Here is a 5,487-nt window from a genome sequence, read left to right as displayed (position 1 = left end):
CTCCGGCGTCGGTGATTCATGGCGCTCTCCACTTCGGAGTTTGTGGCCGAAAACATATCTGCATCCTCTGTTGGAGAACTATGCGGAACTGGCCCCGTGTCCGCCTCCGCTCTCGAAGCTGGTTCTTGAACCCGGCTGGTGGAGGCGTGATTGGCGGGATCCCCGGATATAGTCCGGCTGCTTCACTTCCTGCCAGACGCAAAGGGCGCTGTTATATTTCAAATACTATAATCGCAGGACAGGTTATTACTTTACCTCTGCAGCATTGTGTCGACCCTCACCGCCTTCCTCTTAGCCTGCCTGATCCGGACGCCCGTGGTTGACGAATCCCTAGGGGCTCGGCCCCACATTCTGATCGTCGTCTCTGCAAACAACACGACGCCTCAAGGGTAAAGCATAATACCTGAGGGGAGTCCTCTTCAGAGGATAGGGTTTTTTAGTTCGGCTTACACGCGACACAGGGAGTAGTCTGGGATAGTCGACCGTAATGGCCACTGAGGCACCATCCCAGCTCGCTTGATAAAATACCCCATTGACAAGCTCCACGGTAATATCCGGATCTTCTTTGAGTCCTAGATCTAGGGCCCTTCTGGGGTCCTCTGGCTGCGGGGAGGGGCTAAAGATTCCTTCTACGGCCGTCCTCAGTAACTGCTCAGAAACATCGATGCAGGCAATCTTAGCAGAAGAACACTAAAGTAAGTAAAACAGGGAAAGGAATGACGACTTACCCACTCTGGGGGGTTGTACATGGAGAATCTGTCCCGCGGTTTAATGCAAAGGAATTCCTCGTCTTCCCCTTTGTATAAATCAGACAATATCCTTGCCAAGGTAGTGGCAGAGTCCGGACCCTTACGGCTGCAGCGGGTGGCGTCGTCTTCCCCGTTGAAGTGCCACATGGGCTTCCCCCGATATTGAAGCGGTTGCACTCCCCGCATTATGCATATTGCCATGACCTCGACTATCGTCAGTCCGGATTTGGCTAGTAACTTTATCCTGCTCATCAGGAAGTGTATTTCCCTCGTATCCTCTTCTTGAGGGCCCCGGGGGCGCCAGCTTAGGCGTGCCCTCAGAGGGGCGTAATTGGAAGGGGAACGTGATCAATGTAAAACCACTCTGAAGGCCAGTTTTCTGGTGCCTTCTTAGGAGTGCCGGACAGGTATCCGGTCTCGGCAACACGCCATACTTCAGCCCCACCCACTTGACATAGGGATTCTCCCTGGGTGCGGGGGACAAGGCAGAACAGCTTCCTCCATAATCCGAAGTGGGGTTCGCAGCCTAAAAACAGCTTGCAAAGGGCGACCTACCCGCTATATGCAGAATGGAGGCAGGGGTAAGGTTGTGCAACTAGAGGCCGTAAAACTCCAGGAGCCCGCGAAGAAACGGGTGGATGGGAAACCCGACGCCCCTTAGCAACTTGTCACGCCCAATATGCGACCCTATCCAAAAGGAACTCGAAGGTCCCACCAAGGATAGACCCGCATATTGAAACACTTTTGCAAGGTGGATATCATTACATCAACATTACATAATAGATGGGGATACATATGAGAGGCATACAATGTCACATGAATACAACATCACAATACATCAGAGCATCATCCGACTACGGATGAAACACAAACAGAAACTCAAATGACATCCACCCTGCTAGCCCAGGCTGCCGACCTGGAACCTATCCCCTGATCGAAGAAGAAGCAGAAGAAGAACTCAACGCAAGCAAGCATCGCTCTCGCGTCATGATCATCGCAAAACCTGTACCTGCAACTGTTGTTGTAGTAATCTGTGAGCCACGAGGACTCAGCAATCCCATCACCATGGGTATCAAGACTAGCAAATCTTAAAAGGAAAGGAAGGGGTAAAGTGGTGAGGCTGCAGCAGCGACTAAGCATATATGGTGGCTAACATACGCAAATAAGAGCGAGAAGAGAGTAAGCAGAACGGTCGTGAAACTAGCAATGATCAAGAAGTGATCCTGAACTCCTACTTATGTCAAACATAACCCAGAAACCGTGTTCACTTCCCAGACTCCGCCGAGAAGAGACCATCACGGCTACACACGCGGTTGATGCGTTTTAATTCGGATCTCGTGTCAAGTTATCTAGAACCGGACATTAACAAATTCCCATCTGCCTATAACTGCAGGCACAACTTTCGAAAGATTATACCCTGCAGGGGTGTCCCAACTTAGCCCATGACAAGCTCTCGCGATCAACGAAGGAATAGACCTTCTCCCAGGAAGACCCGATCAGACTCGGAATCCCGGTTTACAAGACATTTCGACAATGGTAAAACAATACCAGCAAAGCCTCCCGCTGTGCCGACAAATCCCGATAGGAGTTGCACATATCTCGTTCTCAGGGCACACCGGATGAGCCAGACGTCGGGTTGGCATAAACCCTGGTTGCCCAGGGGGCGCCGGACATCGCTCGGTTCGGGCCAACACTTAGACAAGCACTGGCCCGGGGGGGCTAAAATAAAGATGACCCTCGGGTTGGCCGACCCAAGGGAAAGGATAGGTGGTGGTGAGGCAAATGGTAAAACCAAGGTTGGGCCTTGCTGGAGGAGTTTTATTCAAAGCGAACTGTCAAGGGGGTCCCATAAATCACCCGACCGCGTAAGGAACGCAAAATCCGGGAACATAACACCGGTATGACGGAAACTAGGGCGGCAAGAGTGGAACAAAACACTAGGCAAAAGGCTGAGTCTTCCACCCTTTACCAAGTATATAGATGCATTAATAATATAAGAGATATTGTGATATCCCAACCAAAATCCTGCCCACCATGGAGAAATCTTCAACTTCACCTGCAACTAGCAACGCTATAAGAGGGGCTGAGCAAAGCGGTAACATAGCCAAACAACGGTTTGCATAGGAAATGTGTCAAAGGTTAGAGGTTCATGGCAATATGGGATGGCTCGATAAACAGGTAATAGGTAACGCAGCATAGCGATAGAATGAAGCAACTAGCATGGCAATGATAGTAGTGAGATCCAGGGTAGCGGTCATCTTGCCTGAAATCCCGCAAGGAAGAAGAACGAATCCATGAAGAAGACGAACAAAAGAAGCCGAACCAACCGTAGACGAACGAATCCTCACGATCGCAACGGAATAGGAAATATCGAGAAGAAACACACAATATAGTAAACACACCACACATGAACATGACATGATGCACAACAAGCATGATGCATGACAAAGCTACATGAACCTACTCATGGCAAGAGATGATGCAAACAAGCGCAACACATCACGACAAGTTTAAATGAGGCCGGGAACAACATATAACAATTCCGGTAAGTCCTCATATGCATATTTCGAAATTGGTCCAGATCTGAATAAACCTTATGTTCAAGTTGTTAAACATCAAGTTAAGATGCACAAAGATGATCTACACGAGATTCTAGTCAAGTTTCATATAAAGATAATTTAGTTCGGAGCCACAGCTTAGAAGATATGAGCAAAACAAGTTAAACATGGCATTGATGCAAAAAGCACCCAAACATCAAGCAAACACCTCAAAACATGGATGCAACATGATAATATGGAACTACATGCAATTGTAAGCAAGTTTCATATAGAGCACACTCGAAACGGAGCAACGGTTCAACACATGCACACTATACAAGTCATAGCAACAATCTGTCCAAAACAGCAACTAGGCATATTGCAAGCATCAAAACAACAAGCTACAACACCACAATATAAAAACAAAAGACATGGGCATGATGTACAGGTAAAGCACAACAAAACATGAACACTAAGCTATCTCCAAAAATCACTAGAACATGCTCAAACACACGTGGTAAGATTGCAAGTTATAACAATTTCAGACTTTGCAGAAAATAACATCACGATGCAATGTTTAGAGCTATCAAACAACATGTTACAGGAACTTATCATGGCAAACAAAGGCATGGCATGAATCTACTAAATGCATAGATCAAAAGTCCCTTACTGACCATAAGCCAAAAAGAATCATAAAATATGATGGCACCCATGTAAACATAGCAAGTTATGATACAGATTCAAACATGGCAGGAACATAATTATGAAGGCATGTAAATGAGCTTGTGCAACTCACTACAGAGCAATACATGGCATGGCAAGGCACCCAACAGTAAGAAGACATATTTGTGAAGCTAAGCATGGCAATAGCAAGGTCATAGGGTGCATGGATCACTAGCAAAACACATGGGAACAAGTGAACTTAATGCTAACAGGCTGACAGCAACATTTTCAAGCAACTTTGGAGCAAGATATGAACAATCTACAACAACCTATAAATGCAACCAGGGGCATGGATGGATAGAGGATGACATGTAGATCAAAACATGTTTATAGCACATCTCCAGATTATGCATAGAATGATTAGTAGCAACATGTTTATATCGCATCACGAAATAACAGATTCAGCCTAGCAAAACAACAACATCATGAACCCTACTTAACAAGCTCGATTCACTCACCACAAGTCATTGCATGACAAGATAAGCATAGCATCATCAAGAAGACATGTTTGTGTAACAAACCAAGTTAAGAACAAGTCCATAGCATGCAAGGATCAACTATAGCAACCTTGGCCAAATTGAATAACATGTAAACAATCTGCCAGGAAACATTTTGAAGCAAAAGTAGAGCACGAAAAGGACATGCTAGACTACTCCATAATTGCAACAAAGGGCATCAATGGATAGACAATAACCACTTGTTCAAAACACCCTTACTGAAGTATCTCAAAATATGCATGGATCTCTCTGTAGCATCAAGTTAACATGGCATCAAAATAACAGCAGAACAGGAACTAAAATCAGCAACATCACGATGCCTACTTTGCATGCTTGTGCTAGTCACCACATTAATCACAAAAATACATGGTAAGCACCTCTGTAAAGAAGACATAGCATAGTTCAAAACACATGAAGACATCAACCTCATAGGATGCACACATCAATCATGGCAAAAATGACAAAAGAGCTCGTTCTGATAACAGACAACAGAAAACATCATGAAGCACTCTTACAATGATGATTTAGGCATCAAGATGACCTCCAATGAATATGATGCAATGGAACGAAATGATGTACTCGTTGAGACGAACAATTTTACATATTACACGCACGAAACGGAGCTACGGATGCAGAGTTATGATGGCATGAACATGGCATAAAAGTTACGAAAATCTGGGACTTAGAGAGATTTTCGGAGGGGGAAAGTCAACCTCGGGCACGCGAACCGAGGTTCACCGGATCCTCGCCGGAGAAGACGCCGGAGAGGAGGGAGACGGCCGGGGACGAGCAGATCCGGCCGGGGTCGACGCGGGGGCGCCGGATCTCGTCGGGGCGAGGACGGGGCGCGCTGGGGAGCTGCGGCTCCGGCGAGGCGAGCTCGGCCAGCGGGGTCGAGGCGGCTACCGGGTGGCGGCGGAGGCGGGCGCCAGCGCGGAGGGAGGCGGCCGGAGGAACACCGGGGCGGGGCCGGGCGCTCGG

The sequence above is a fragment of the Triticum dicoccoides genome, chromosome 7B, assembly GCF_002162155.2.
Source record: "Triticum dicoccoides isolate Atlit2015 ecotype Zavitan chromosome 7B, WEW_v2.0, whole genome shotgun sequence".
NCBI classification, from domain to species: Eukaryota; Viridiplantae; Streptophyta; class Magnoliopsida; order Poales; family Poaceae; genus Triticum; species Triticum dicoccoides.
Note: the sequence above shows the minus strand (reverse complement) of the source record.